This window comes from Schistocerca piceifrons, chromosome 2 (assembly GCF_021461385.2).
Source record: "Schistocerca piceifrons isolate TAMUIC-IGC-003096 chromosome 2, iqSchPice1.1, whole genome shotgun sequence".
Classification (NCBI taxonomy): Eukaryota; Metazoa; Arthropoda; class Insecta; order Orthoptera; family Acrididae; genus Schistocerca; species Schistocerca piceifrons.
The window spans coordinates 78,452,862-78,469,810 of record NC_060139.1 but is presented as its reverse complement, the minus strand read 5'-3'; the positions used below and the strand labels follow the sequence as shown (position 1 = coordinate 78,469,810).

Genomic DNA, 16,949 nt, shown 5'->3' with positions numbered 1-16,949 from the left:
CTGTGTCTGGAAGGAAGGGAGGAAGGAGTACAGATTGGTTTTAACGTCCCGTCGACATCGAGGCCATTAGGGAAGGAGCACAGGCTCGCATTGTGTCAAGGATGGAGAAGGAAATTGGCCATGCCCTTGAAAATGAGCGATCCCGGCATTTGCCTGCGAAATCACAGAAAATCTAAATCTGGATAGCTGGAAGCGGGTTTGAGCCGCCGTCCTCCCGAACGCGAGTCCAGTTTGCTAACCATTGCCGCTACCTCGCCCGGTAATGTGTCTCTAGAGAAATAATGTTGATGAAAGCAGTAGAACTTGAGGTGCTTAAACTAAAGGTCGCGTGTAGAGCGGCAACACCAAGTGTGTTGTTGTTGTGGGATACAAAGAGCAAAAACGTGGACTATGGATTAATCAATGTGAACCTATACATCTACTTTCATACTGTTCCTTATATCAGAATATGTATACATATGAGACAACGATTGGGAGACGTATCTGCAATTGCAGTGAACGCTGAATGTTCAGGTATGGTTTTGGCGATCATGTCGTCGTTTTTAGTGGTCACATTTAGAGAAAAGGTAGTTAATTAGTATATGGAACCAATCTGTTGTATCATTTCTTTGAGTGGCACAGGAAATTACATCAACCAAGACTCGAATTTCAACGTGTTGTTTGACAAAGATGAAATAACAGGAATTTCCTGGTCTTCATAATCGCCAAATTTAAAAACAGCGAAGTGTCCGTTGTCTTCTCGAAAATTCTTTGCAGTTAATAGTATAAAATACATTGATTATCATTCAGAATTAATATTCATCAATCCTTTGAAAGTGTTTTGCTTTATAGAGGGGATCTTAAGCTACATGCGATAGTGTTTCTGTTATTTTGTTCAGTCCACGTAAATAATAGCTGATGTATTTACCAATGCTAGTATTGTAGAAGAAACGACAGTCTTTACGGAGACGGTGATTGACTTACCATAATTTTATTTTTTATTTTTTATACTACCAGTTCTTTATGACACAATCATATCAGGTTTCTGCATATAAAGCCCTTCTTCAGATGCTACAACGCGGAAAAGAAAAGCTTATGTTAAGACCTGAAACAAGTGCAAATGTTATCACTAGGTCCACTTGTGAGCTAAACATGTGGATCATACCTATGAGTGACATTAGGTGAACAAATGTTCATGTGTTGTCTACTTCAAATAGTGTCGTGACGTTAAACCCTAAGATAGGAGCTACTTCGTTTTCTGGGGGAGGAGGAAATGTTCTCTACCAGTTTCTGACTAACGACGAAGAGGAAGTGATGACATGCATTTCATAATCACCACACTGTACATAAATACCAAAGCTCTGCAAAGTGCCTGACGTTGAGTGGGCTGTTGGTGATGTTCCGTCAATCAGACGGGGACGTTGATCTCCATTGGCGCTGTTTCAACTCTCTCCCTCTCTCCCCCTCCCTCTCTCCCCCTCCCCCTCCCTCTCCCTCTCTCCCCCTCCCCCTCCCACTCCCTCTCTCCCCCTCCCTCCCTCGCCGCCCTCTCCTTGGAGTTCAATTATAATCCTCAACAACACATAGATAACACTGTAGTAGGGCACATTCCATTCTTACACACGGCACTTACACCTAGGAGCCAAAACATTACGTTCACCACTTTAACAGCGTGTTCGTCCTCCTTCGGCACGCCAAAGAGGAGTCATCATACATGTCATGGATTCGACAAGCCGTGCAAGGTTTCCAGTGGCGTGCGGTACCAGATGTCTATGCAGAGATCACGCAACACAACTACACAAGCACGACTCGCCCTCACAGCTAGGCTTCCGCCATTACATCCCCTCGTAACTTCCAAGCTTCACAGAAGCTCTCATTGGGAAGCGGAAAGGAGGTACTGTCGGAAGCAAAGCTATGACGGCGAGTCGTGAGTCGTGGTTGGATAGCTCTGTTGGTAAGAGCACTTGCCCGCGAAAGGTAAAGGTTCGATGTTCGAGTCCCGGATCGGCTTACCTTTTTAATCTGCCAGGAATTTTCATAACCAGTATGATCAACATTAGCCCTACCGCGGCAGTCTCACAAATGATGCGTGACTGAAGTGCAGTAAGAAACACCTCTGACCCACAGTTTTGAGACAAAGCATGTGTTGCAATGCGAAAAAACCTCGGTGCTTGGCAAAAATTTATAACTCGGGAAGAGACTGTATCCCTTGGCAACTAAGAGCTTTGATCCATCTGAAAAGACGCTTATTGGAGGATTAGATCGTTGCAAGGATAGTTTACTGAAATGGAGGTTAACGTCAACCAGGAAAGTGATATCCGGTGTACGTGTGGTGATGTCCAATGATTGCTCATTTGACACATTGTTCTGACTGCCATTCAGCATGAAAGATGTTTGCACGATATGGTACTGAACGATCAAATATCGGCACCAGAAGAAAGACTACGTAACAATTTACTTAGAGAATTAATGAAATGAAACTGTATGATACCAGAGACCTTCTCAAGTCTCAAACATCTATGATGTATAATCCAGACTGAAGCGACGAATGAAAATGTGTACGAAGGCCGGGATTCGAACCCAGGTCTCCTGCTCGTTAGTCAGATGCGCTAATCACTATGTTACTCTGGCACAGTGGCTTTGCACAACTGCCGGACTACACTTCACGCCTACCCTCAGACCAAACTTCCGTTCACGCCTCATCACACTAGATATTCCCCCTAAACTCGGACAGCATTGCAGAGGTGCTCCAGCTATGTTGGAATAGCATTTCAGCATCGAACGAAATGGTGGGGAGGGGGTCGGGGGGGTGCCGTGTCTGAATACCAGGCATAGGTGCTTTTAAATCAAATGAAACATGGAACTATATGATTCCAGAGACCGTTTCAAGTCTCAAACAAGTTTCAGGCTGGATCCCCCATTTCGTTATATCCTGAGGTGACACTACTATACATTTAGAGAGCGTCTGCAATTCTGTCCGAGTTTATGGGGTAATACGCAGTGGGCTAAGGCGTGCACGGGAATTTGGATTGATTAGGGAGGCGTGATTGTGTTAGTCAGTGCCTTTGTACAAACACACTGCGCCAGGGTAGCACAGTGGTTAACACATCTGCCTAGTAAGCAGGATACTCGGGTTCGAATCCCAGCCTTGGTCCACATTTTCATTCGTCGCTTCAGTCTGCGTACATAATCTTGAAGAAATAAATACGCGAGCCGCAGTTTTCGATTGCTGACTAATGGCAGATGCGAAAATGAATCCCTCGGCAGTTATTGGATCAGTTGAGAAAGAATACAACAGATTTTATGTGCCTTTTTGTTATGGTGTATCCTTCGAGCTAGAAATGAAACAGCGATCAAACCAGTGGGTTTTCCCACGCACGGAAAAGGGCGAAATCGATTTCACCTACACATTTTTGGAAGGTTTACGGCCTGTATTGCCTGGGATGCAAAAATATTCTAATTGTTGTTTACGTTGACAAATAAAGTAATAACGTATGAGTACTATGAAAGTCTCGTGGACCAACTGCGTAAAAAAACATAATTGAAAAGATATGGAGTGAAAAAGAAAATAAATCATCTTTCTTCTGGAAAGAGTAACTGTTTGTGAAGGTGCTTTGACGTGGGAAAACTAAGGGATTTGTAATATAAATCGTTGGAACATCAACCTCACTTGCCAGAATTTATAGCTTCTGACTTCCACCTCTTACCACATGTAGTGATAATTGGGGCTGGAAAATATTTAGAGACCTTCAACAGGTTGTAGCAGCTATCCTTGAGTATTTTGCAATTCTTACAGATACGCTCTTCAGATACGAAACCTACTCATTCAGTAATATTAAACAAATTGCATTAACTTAAAAAAGGGACTTAGAAAAATGTGTATCTTTTCCCTAAAAATGTTTGTCACTGTAGGCGCGAGAACTTCTCAGCGTGCCGTCGATAGATAACGCAAAATTACCCATACACTTGTCTCTTAAATTATTATTTACCATCCCCCTTGAATACCGTGTTACTGTTGATAATGATGTCTCAGAATGTGTCTTATCAACCGATCCCTTTTCTAGTCAAGGTGTGCCAGAAGTTTCTTTTTTCTTTGATTATGTTCAGTACCTTCTCATTAGTTATTCGTTCTACTCATTTAATCTTTAGCATTCTTCTGTAACACAACATTTCAAAAGCTTCTGTCTTCCGTCGGACGTATTCGTAGACCACGTTTCACTTCGTACGTGGCTACACCACAAACATGTACCTACACATAAGACTTCCTAACATTTAAATATATATTCGATGTTAACAAATTTCTCATTTTCAGAAATGCTTTCCTTGCTATAGTTAGTCTGCATTTTATACCTTTCTGCTCCGGGCTTCGTCAGTTACTTTGCTGTCCAAATTTCAAAACACACCTACTACTTTAATGTTGCATTTTCTTATATACACTGATGAAAAAAATCGCAACACCAAGAAGGAGTTGTGCGACATAAACCAAAGTTGGTAGGCGTGTTTCTACATCCAGAAGACGATGATGATTCAGCGCCATACAGAACAACACTCCATACAAGACATTTTATGAGTCTCTTCCTGAGTTCTCTGTCCAGACCGCTGCAGAAAATTCTCCTTTTCTTATAAAATGCCTCTTTTGCCATCGCTATCCTTGTTTTAATATCTGTGGTGCACTTCCAGTCGGTGTCTATCCTGCTTCCAAGATACTTAAAATTTTGCACCTGTTCTAATATTTCTCCATTCGGCATAATTTTTATTTCTTTATTTCCTCCTAGTGCCAATACTTTTGTTTTCTTTGTGTTAATTTTCATTCCGTAATTTTTTGCGTTAGATTCAATGGTGTCCACCAAATCCTGTAATTATTTTTTCCCTGTTGCTAGAAGGACCATGTCATCAGCAAACCGCAAACACCCTACTCGACTTCCTCCAATTTCTACACCTTTGTCATCTAATGAGCACTGGTCAATCATATTTTCCAAGTAGAGGTTGAAAAGGGTCGGCGATAGACAGCATCCTTGTCTTACTCCTTTTCCTAGTCCGATCCAGTTTGTACTTTCTCCCTCACTTTAACTGAGGATTTTTGATTAAGATATAATGAGTTTACAAGCTTCTGGTTTTCCAGTCCACTCCATTTTCCCTCATTAGTCGCCAACTTGTCCCAAACCACATTGTCAAATGCATTTTCTAGATCGTTGAAGCACATATATAGGTCTCTTCCTTTTTCAATAAAACTTTTTCCCAAGATTCGTACTAGCCGTATTGCAAGATGATACCTATTCAGATTTCGCGCCCGTCGCAGAAGAGTGGTAGCGCTATTTTGAGGATGGAAATTCGGTTTGCTTTAAATGAATGCTGTAACGGTCGTGAGCGTTCGTTACCTTTGAGACTGGGCGAGGTAAGTTTATCTTACAAGGGGGGGCCGCCAATTGTGAAATTCAGATTCGATTCATACTGCGCATAATAAAAGCTCATGGCCAGAGGTGTAATGTGGCAAAGCACCAAGATGCACTTCTCAGCCGTTGTCGAGAAAATCGACAGTTAAAATAAACCGTTACGGTGAAATACTCTCGACGATTAATAATTTTCTGCGGCGTCGTGGCGCAGCGGTAAGCGCTCGGGTTCGTAATCCGAAGGTCGCCGGATCGAATCTCGCGCCATGCAATTTTTTTACTATTATTAGTTTTTTGTAATTCAAATATATATATATATATATATATATATATATATATATATATATAATGTATATATATAAAGTATTAATGAATTGCTTATGCATGTTGGTGAAGGCGGATCGCTCTCCAATTGTACCGCCTCCGCCGGCCGAACTGGCCGTGCGGTTAAAGGCGCTGCAGCCTGGAAGCGCAAGACCGCTACGGTCGCAGGTTCGAATCCTGCCTCGGGCATGGATGTTTGTGATGTCCTTAGGTTAGTTAGGTTTAACTAGTTCTAAGTTCTAGGGGACTAATGACCTCAGCAGTTGAGTCCCATAGTGCTCAGAGCCATTTGAGCCATTTTGTACCGCCTCCATTTTTCCGTTTTTTTTAACAGGGTGTACCAAAAGCTCTCCCATCCGCACTGATTTTCGACGGTGTTATAAGTTGCGCTAGGGACCGCATCTACCTTCTTTCGAAGTTAGCAGGCAACTACGCTGTTATGCGGCGGCTCGTTTCGGCCCATTCAACATCTGTCATTCAAGTGTAACGACCGAGTAACGGAGTTTATATTTCATACCTGCCACAGCAAATTTGTGTTCGTGGGGTCTCTATTCTAATTCGAACGTTTGACTTACGCTATACGTATTCGTTTCGGAATATCGTTTCTACGTCTTCCGGTAACTATGCGTGGTTAACATTATGAAGACAATTAATAACATTTGTGAAATACAACTTTGTTTGCGGAAAAAATAATGATGTCGCCAGTTTTTCCACGACAAACGACTTTCAACAACTTATTATATGCATAATTGTTGCAACTGATTGCCGGGAATTATATATATATATATATATATATATATATATATATATATATATATATTTGAATTATAAAAAACAAATACTAAAAAAAAGGTTGCATAGCGCGAGATTCGATCCGGCGACCTTCGGATTACGAACCCGAGCGTTTACCGCTGCGCCACGACGCTGTAGAGAATTATTAATCGTAGAGAGTATTTCACGGCAACGGTTTCTTTTAACTGTCGATTTTCTCGACAACGGCTGAGAAGTGGATTTTGGTGCTTTGCCACATTACACCTCTGGCCATGAGCTTTTATTATGCGCAGTATGAATCGAATCTGAATTTCACAATTGGCGGCCTCCCCTTGTTAGTAAAGAATGCGTTATTAACACCTCATCTCATTGATATTGAACGAGGTCGTATAATGGGGCCACGAGAAGCTGGATGTTCCTTCTGCGATACTGCAGAAAGACTTAGCAGGTACATGACTGGTGGCAGCGGATGCCAAGGGAATATATTGTCACAAGAAGACAGGTCTCCCGACGACCATATGGCCCTGCTGAGGGGGAAGACCATTGTATTCGGCTTATGTCGCTGGCGCATCGTACTGCATCTGCAGCAGCAATCTGAGCAGCAGTTCACCACAGTGATACAACGAACTGTTACAAACCGGTTACTTCAAGAACAGCTCCAAGCCAGACACCCAGTGGCGCTCATTCCACTTACTCCAAATCACCGCCATTTGCGACGTCAGTCGTGTCAAGCGAGAGCTCATTGGAGGGCAGGGTGGATGGAGGTGGTTGTGTTTTCTGATGAAACCTGGTTCTGTCTCGGTGCCAGTGATGGCCGTGTGTTGGCTAGGAGGAGGTCAGTTAAGCGCCTGCAACCAACCTGTCTACTTGCTAGGCACACAGGACCTGCAACTGCGTTGTGATTTCGTATGATAGCGGGAACACACTCAAGGTTATCCCACGCACCCTGACTGCAGATTTGTACGTCAGTCTGGCGATTCGACCTGTTGAGCCGCCATTTGTGAACGGCGTTCCAGGGGTACGCTCACCCACATACCACTGTTACAAGGTAACATGTTCGACATGTCGCCTTGGCCTGCCCGCTTACCAGATCTGTCTCCAGTCGAGCACATTTATGACATCGTCGGACGACAAATCCAGCGTCATCCACAGACAGCATGAACCGCCCCTGTATTGACCGACCAAGTGCAATAGGCATGGAACTCCATCCCATAACTGACATCCGTCACGTGCACAACACAATGCATGCGCTTTTGCATGCTTGCATTCAACATTTCGCCTGTTACACAGGTTATTAATGTACCAGTATTTCACATTTGCAATTGCTTATGTCATGCTTTAATTAGCCTGTTATCTTGCAACGTCAATAACTTAAATATGTTACCTCAACAAATGTATTCCTGAAATTTCATTACTCTACAATAATTAAGTTTTGGTTTTTTTCCTGTCAGTGTGCGAGGGTGTATCTTGTATGTGATTTCTTGAATGTGTAGCTAAATATCTGTTCCACTTTTGAGCAAAACTTTTGCCTTAGGCCGGTATTACTCTATCAAATTTCTTTGTCAAAGATTTCATCAAAGATGTGATCAGATATTCGTCAAATATATTTGACAAAGATCTTTGATGTGGCGCTAAAAAGGGGTATTACACTGTCATAATATTTTTCGCCAAAGTTCAAGATGGCTGACAACAACTTGTTATTAACCGCAACAGTTGCGTGTACCACAATTGCACTGTGCGCACGTGCGGAATAGAAGCGGGGGAAAAGAGGAAACATACCTGGGTGAAGCCGTAGGTTTTACGACGACACGATAAAAGCAATCAAAAAACTTGTGAAGGACGTCAAGTCGTACATCAATTGCTTAACAATGGATGAGTATACGTTTCTGTATGTGCTCAATGAAGTGTATCCTCATATCACAAAGCACAATACTCACTTAATAACTGCTATATCTGCAGAAGACAGGCTCACTTTAACATTCCTTTTCCTTGCTACAGGAGAGGGTTAGGCTAGGTCTCCAATCTTTTTAATCTAGTTTTGTATTCAGGGTTCCTCACATTGTAAAGCGCCTCATCAGCTTCATACATCTCTATTAATTTTGTAGTTGTCGGAACACACCAATTGTATTTACCAGCAACGTTTATTAAAACACTACAGATGACAGAACGCTGCAGCGATGCTAGCGCTCCACGTGGTAACATGTCACATTGGCGTGAACAGAAGACAAGCGACTTCTTTGATCAAATCTACAGCGAGGCCCTAGATTTGATCAAATATTTGACGACATTTGACAAAGTTCCCTATTACACTATCAAATTTCTTTGACAATGATATTGGACAAATAAATTTGATAGTGTAATACCGGCCTTACTAGGTATCTACATCTGCATTTACATACATTCATACGTACATATAATGAAAGTTACTGCGAAGTACATGGCAGAGGTATGTAAGGTTTCTTCCCACTCCAAAGGCGTATGGAGAGCGGAAAGAATGTCTGCTTAAATACTCCGTTCTCTAATTTTGTCTTCACTGTTCCTAGCTGACCGGCACGTGGGAGGGGAAGTTCTTTCACTTAATACTGATTAACAGGAAAATCTTCTGCAGCCAAGATCGCTTGGTATTTTCATTTTTCACTGTGGTGACCAAATTCAAGGCATAACGATATGCACATATACGGATGGCGTGTACTATCACGTACAGACGGTGTAATAGGGCAATGCATTTGCGGACCTGTCACTTGTACTTAGATGAATCATGTAAAAAGGTTTCCGACGTGGTTATGGCCGCCATGACAGATTTTGAACGCAGAATGATAGAGCTAGACGCATGGGACATTCCATTTCGGAAATCGTTCGGGAATTCCATTATTCTGAGATCCACAGTGTCAAGAGTGTGCCGAGAACACCAAATGTCAGGCATCATCTCTCAGCATGAACGGCGCAGTGGCAACTGGCCTTCACTTAACGAACGAGCATAGCGCAGAGTGTGTGGAATTGTTAGTGATAACAGACAAGCAACACCGTGTGAAATAACCACAGAAATCAATAACCGCTCGGACAGTGCGTCAAATTTGGCGTTAATGATCTAAAGCAGCAGACGACCCACGTGGATGCCTTTGCTACCAGCACGACATCACCTGCAGCTCCTCTCCTGGGCTCGTGACCATATCGGTTGGACCCTAGACGACTGGAGAACCTTGGTCGGGTATGTGAGCCCCGATTTCAGTTGGTAATAGCTAATGGTGAGGTTCGAATGTGTTACAGATCCCACGAAGCCATGGACGCAAGTTGTCAACAAGGCACTATGCAAGCTGTTGGTGGCTCCATAATGGTGGGGGGCTGTTTACGTAGAAAGGACGAGATACTCTCGTCCAACTGAACCGATCATCGACCGCAAATGGTTGTGTTTGGATAGTTGGAGACCATTTGCAGCTATTCGTGGACTTTATTTTCATGGATGATACTGCGCCGTGTCACCAGGCCACAGTTGCTCGCGATTGGTTTGAAGATCTTTCTGGACAATCAGAGCGAATGATTTGGCCACCCAGATCACCCGACATGAATCCGTCGAACATCTATGGGACGTAATGGAGACGTCAGTTAGTGCACAAAATCCTGCACCGACAACACTTTCGCAATTATCGACGACTGTAGTGGCAACATAGCTCAATATTTCTGCAGGGGCTTCCAATGACTTGTTGAGACCATGGTGTGTCGAAATGCTGCACTACGGCAAGCAAAAAGAGGTCTGACACGATATTACGAAGTATCGCATGACTTTAGTCACCTCAGTGTATTTCACAATGACCAGTTTCGACAGGATCTTGCTGTCATCTTCAGATCTCTCGGAAAATTCGTATTGACGTGCGTGCATGCCACCAATACAATGAGAACACTTTGCCCACAAGTGGTGGTGGACAAAGAAAAATGGCAGTCACGGGCCAAGCACGTCACAGGAGGAACTCAATTCACCAATGACAGATCGCTTCCGATGAACACGTGCAAGCCATGTATTGCTGGTTCGTGAAACTTTGTAAGTTGGCTTTCGCGGGATAATAGAGTATTTTAAAGCGTGCGTCTGTCATTTCAGGTTTTTGCGCGATGGTCTCTTTAGTCAAACATGTGACCACCTTCTTTGTAAACGTTAAATTTCTCTGTTATTTCTGCTTGGAGTGGGTCCTACATAATTGAGCAATATTCTAAGAAGGGACACAGAAGTGATTTGCTGGCAAAACTCCTTTGTAAACTGACTGCATTTGCCCTGTGTCTTTTCAGTTAACTGAGAGCTATCCCCTCTCTTACGATGATGCTTCGTGATCATTCTGCATTATATCCCCACAAGCTGATAAACCCAGATATTTTTACGAATCGACCAGTTGTGACTTACTGATGTTGCAGTCGTAGGATAATACTTTTCTATGCTTTGTGAAGTGCACAGTTTGAGATCTCTGAATATTTAAAACAACATACCACTCTTTACACAACAGTGAAATATTATCAAGATCTGACTGGATATTAGTGTAGATCATGGGTACTCAACTTTTTTTTTTTTCTCGGTAGTACTAAAATTTTCTGACCGCCCACCGATTCTACAGTAATGATGATTTATAAATTAGGGTAGTAACGTTACTTCATAAACTTCATAAACCAGCGTTCCAGCAAGTTAAAGCATATAATAGTAATTACTTACCGAATATTTTGTGATAATGTTTTAAACCTAATGAAAATGTATTTATAATCCCTACCACCTACTGCCTACGACAGGGCTGGGGCGCGGTGGGGGCCAGGTTGACTACCATTGGTGTAGTATTTTTCTTCATTGATGATAACTGCGTCCTATGGAAGCGTCGTTAGAAAAAAAAAAAATATCTCGATACGTTCTCTACAGATTTACTTCAAATTAGTATACGATACGCTAATAAACATTCAGAGGACCATAGGCTGTATATATTTTAAGCAACGGTTTACAGGTTTTGTGTTAAAACCGACGGCGAGAGAGAAAATGCTGTGCTGTCCTGAAACATGCGATTTCGTTTTGTTTGTAGCAGTTAGTTATAACTGCCATAGGAGAGCATTTAAACCAGAAGACAAATTGTTTCTCCAAAATATATCGCTTCTCCGTATATATAATTTTAAACAAAAATTACCATCAAGACGATGTGATGTTTTGTGTTCTTCCTCGCAGTCGAGTGTAACAGGAAACCTGTATATTGCGAAAGTTGTGCTTGTGAATGTAACAGTACTAAGGAATCCGAATCTTCCAAAACTTTGCAATCCTTCCCGGTTACAGATTAAAACTAAGCGAAATACTGTCATTGGACGAGGAGAGCGCTGAGGAGGAGATGGACAGATAGGGGGGAAGAAGGAGATTAGGACGTACATCCAGTTCCCGTACATCTTTGGGAACTTCGCAGCATTACCGGCGGCTATCGACCACAACAGCAGCATCACTGGCCAGCGAGGACGGCTGGTGGATTCTTGACTGCTTAGTAACAGCCGTGCTCTGCTCTTGTGTCGACGTCCCGCGTACATTGTTTTCAGTGAAGTGGTACTACTCTACAAATGGTAAACGGTGTAGCCCGCCCACTTTCCGGGCCAGCCACGATGCGGCTGATCAGGCAAACTTACCACACACGACGCCGCCCGATCGCCACGTCGCCCCATTGACCTCGGTGCCGCTCCTACATTTCCTCTGCTGTGTTCCGTACTGCCGGAGGAGAGGGGAAGGGAGGTTCTGTAGCGACTGTAGACCATAATAACTACATCAGTGACCAGGAAGAGCAACTGGCGACTGGTGACCCCCCCCTCTCCCTCCCCCCCTCTCCCTCCCCCCCCCCCCTCTCTCTCTCTCTCTCTCTCTCTCTCTCGTGCTGACTATTCGCTAAGCGCTGTGCTGTGTTCTTGTACGGATGTTCCGTGCACATTGTCTTAAGTGCAGTGGTATTACCCTACGTACGGATCGTGTATTCGATATTCTGCAGCCGTCAGTATCCCAAGTTCCCACAGCTGGTACACAGTATGAACAAGAAGGGTCCCAAGACACTTTCCTGGGATACGGCTTAAGTTACTCCTACATCGTCGATGGCTCTCCATGCAAAATAATACCTACATCGTCCCTACCAATATACCCTCAATTCCGTCGCATATTTTGTTTGATACCGCATATAATCGTAATTTTCTTTTGCAGTCGTTGGTGTGGTTCCGGAGCCAAATGCTTTTCAAAAATCAACCAATACTGCATGTACCTGATTGCCTTTATTGATCATTCCATTCGACATAGATCATTATGTTTGAGTTCAGAATATTCTAGGATTGTGCAAGAGATGGTCGTCAGTGGGACTGGACGGTAGTTTCTGGATTTATTCTGTTACCCTCTTTGTGGACGGTTGGGAATGTGGTTTCTTCCAGTCATTAGGCCGAACTCTTTCTTGTTTAAGGGACCTGCTGTATGTTGTTGTTGTTGTGGTCTTCAGTCCTGAGACTGGTTTGATGCAGCTCTCCATGCTACTCTACCCTGTGCAAGCTTCTTCATCTCCCACTACCTACTGCAGCTTACATCCTTCTGAATCTGCTTAGTGTATTCATCTCTTGCCCTCCCTCTCGATTTTTACCCTCCACGCTGCTCTCCAATACTAGATTGGTGATCCCTTGATGCCTCAGAATATGTCCTACCAACCGATCCCTTCTTCTAGTCAAGTTGTGCCACAAAGTCCTCCTCTCCCCAACCCTATTCAATACGTCCTCATTAGTTATGTGATCTACCCATCTAATCATCATCATTCTTCTGTAGCACCACATCTCGAAAGCTTCTATTCTCTTCTTTCAGAAACTACTTCCTGACACTTAAATCAATACTCTATGTTAACAAATTTCTCTTCTTCAGAAACGCTTTCCTTGCCATTGCCAGTCTACATTTTATATCCTCTCTACTTTGACCATCATCAGTTATTTTGCTCCCCAAATAACAAATCTCATTTACTACTTTAAGCATGTCATTTCCTAGTCTAATTCCCTCAACATCACCCGACTTAATTCGAATACATTCCATTATCCTCGTTTTGCTTTTGTTGATGTTCATCTTATATCCTCCTTTCAAGACACTATCCATTCCGTTCAACTTCTCTTCCAAGTCCTTTGCTGTCTGTGACAGAGTTACAATGTCATCGGCGAACCTCAAAGTTTTTATTTCTTCTCCATGGATTTTAATACCTACTCCGAATTTGTCTTTTGTTTCCTTCACTGCTTGCTCAATGTACAGATTGAATTCGCTCCCTGTGTTTTACCCCTGCCACGTTCAGAATTTGAGAGTATTCCAGTCAACATTGTCAAAACCTGCTGTATATTAAGGTAAATATGGGAGGCTAACGCAGCTGCAAATTCCGGCAGAGACTTCTTCGGTCCCTAAAGCCTTGTTTAATTTTAACAGTATCAGATGTTTCTCATCGCCACCTGTTCGGTAACAGCCCCACGAGTGTGCACTGCCTTATTGGCGGAGCAGTAAACGATAGTAGCGCAGAGAGGGAAGAGTCGAAGAGCCTCACAGTCGCAGCGATGTTTGGCGGTTATTGGAAAATTGGTGGCCGCGGCAGCTCTGCTGCGCCGTGTTGGCGGACAGCAGCCGTGGGCCGGGGTGAGGGTTCGCGCGGCGGTTGGGGAGCGTGAGACGCGCTGCTAAATTTGGCTTCGGCCGCGTCTAAGATTAGTGTCCGGGGCGGCGGCCGGCGGCGGAGGCAGCGGGCGCGCCGGCCGCAGTGGCTGTTCCAGCGCGGCGCGGGTGCGGACCTGCGGGCACAGGTGAGAGGAGCATCGCTGACCCCGCACTGCCGGCGCGCGGGCCGCCGCCGCCGCCGCTCGTTTCCGGTCGCATTTTCTCTGACCACCGCCACGCTCTAGACGCTCAATGTTAAAATCCTCCTCCTGATACGACGTCACGACCGCGCTTTGTCCTCCGGTCCACGCGACTACTCGCCGTTTTTACGTTATAACGACCTATTCCAACAAGCTACGAAAGCGATTGACAAACATTATACTGATCTTTCACCGTATTTTTTCTGGTTTCTGTCGCTGGCATTAGAGACAGGGAGCGTTATCCGACCTTCAGGTACAACATTTACCATGAACTGTAGAGGCAATCAAATTAGGTAATTATAACAACATTGGATGAATGAATCAGGTTTTGAAAGTGGAGTTTTTACTGATAGTGAACTTTGCCAGGTCTGTTGGACTCCATGTCAGTTGCAGTGTAGATTTTACACGTGGTAACTGCCTGTGAGAAACAAGTAATAGTCTCAGTATTATTACAGTAGACAAAAAGTAGATCAATTATATATATTAGCTCAAATTATAATACTGAACCGATAAAATATTGTGTGACTGCTGTTGTCAAGACTTGTGTGATCAAGTATACTTGTTGGCATTCGGTACTAGGAAGTTGGCGAAAGTCCAATTCAATGCGGAAGCCCTATAGTTATTGAAATTCATTGGCAGCCTTTAAAACAGATGCAAGCAAACTTTTAGCAATAAGCAACAAAAAACTCTCAAACATTGCTTGTGAATGTGATAAACACTATTTGAAATAATAATAATAATAATAATAATAATAATAATAATAAATAGACACACATGTTTGTGTCATTGCTAACCATAGCTTCTTTCACTTCATTAAATACTCCTACTTCTCACCAACTGCGACATAATCGCGTGAGTAGCTAGTTGGCAATAATCACTATGTGGACGATGTGGCCTATTCTACACCATATTTTAAATCTGTGTGATGATGCTATGCTGATTATATTTATATGTTTTGACGATGCCATTATGGCCGTATCACTTTAGGACATGGTGTAAGAAAGATCTGAGGATGCTCATTACAGACTGAAACCGGTCATCGTCTAAAGAATTCATTTGTGATGAGAGACTGGAATAAAAAAGCATTTTACTCCTACTTCTAATTACAGGCCATCAATAATTATTGTGTTGTTATGCTCACTGCAGTTATATTACATTTCTCTAGTTCCATATAACTAAATATGATTGACCTTTGTTCCAGAAAAGGAAATACTGATTTAATTTTGGTGACTTTACATTTCAGTCCTTATGTCCCTCAATCTGAAATACATGTTTGATCTACACGGTATCATGCTACCAGTAATTTGTGTTTGTATTTATAATCATTGCATACATACCAAATATGGTAAAACACAGTTATATTTATAGTTCTAATGGATTATATGTAATATGAGAATCTACAGTATGTTCAATGGAACTCTGAATAAAATTCCACACTGTCCTCTAAATTACTCAGTAACTAAAACCTTATGATATGTGTCTATGTGCACATATTATTATTTTATGTTTTCATCTTTCTGGTGTGAAACATTGCTATTTCAAATATCAAACGTGTTGAATGCTAGTAAATCAAAATAGCAAACAAGTACGATTTTTTGTGGGAGGAAAGTAGATATGATATTTTCTAGAAAGCAATAAGGAAATTACTGCTGTGTCATTAGTCTCTTAAACAAAGTCTGGAACATGTCTGGGAAAAACAGGAGAAATAATAATATAAGTATATTATTCAGCATACAGTGAAGGTTTTCATGTCTGGATGTCTTAGCTACTGGTGAGTGTTCTGGATTGTATGGCATTGATCCATCAAACTTTTCTGTTTCGAACATATTGTCCAGATCTGCACTGGACATCTCCAGAGATGCTCCTGTCCACTGATTCTTGCCAACTCAGTCAGCAAGAATTAGCAGAACCAGCAACATTTCTGAGTACATCCAGCACAGATCTGGACAATATGTTGGATGTAGATGTAGAATGTTAGGAACAGAAATGTGTTAATGGACAAAGCCTGCTCAACCCAGAAGACTCACCAGCAGCTATTACTCAACAGTTTCTCAATATGAATAATATCAGAATCAGTGGGAGACTTCTCGCCCACACACTAAATGTGCAAGTACTCAACTACATTAATCTGCAGCAAAACTGAGATAGAAACTAAATGAGAGAGGATTTTTTTCATAAGTACTTGTGATATTTTGTAGATGAAAGACATGCAATTTTCAGATGTTACTCACTAAAGAATACATTATGATTCTAATAATCCATAACCATTTTGAAATATAATAGTATCCCTAGTGTGATGGTTCTTACTTCCTGGATGTAAGTACTAGGGGATCAGTATTGATCAATGTTCTTTTTGTTCATATGTACAGCACCAATCAGTCTTACAGCATTTATATGGGAGAGATACAATAGTGTAGAAACAGTCCGCGAAAAAGAAATAATAAAGTCAAAAGTATTCATTACTTTGTGCTTTCTTCACTTCTGACTTCTCAGGCATTGTTTATTAATATAAGTTTCAATTATTCAGAGATAGGTGATGTTTATTTAACGATGTTAGATTAACAATATTTTTTTCCAATACACAGTATTTTTTGACTGATGAGTTTAGCTTTTCATCAAAAGGGTACATCTTTT

General features: G+C 42.4%; 1 protein-coding gene across 2 annotated transcripts in view; it reads left to right on the top strand.

Moving 5' to 3' along the window:
* Positions 1 to 16,949, top strand: part of LOC124774896 — a 278,096-nt gene that overhangs the window by 234,286 nt on the left and 26,861 nt on the right. The gene's annotated exons all lie outside the window — the stretch shown is intronic.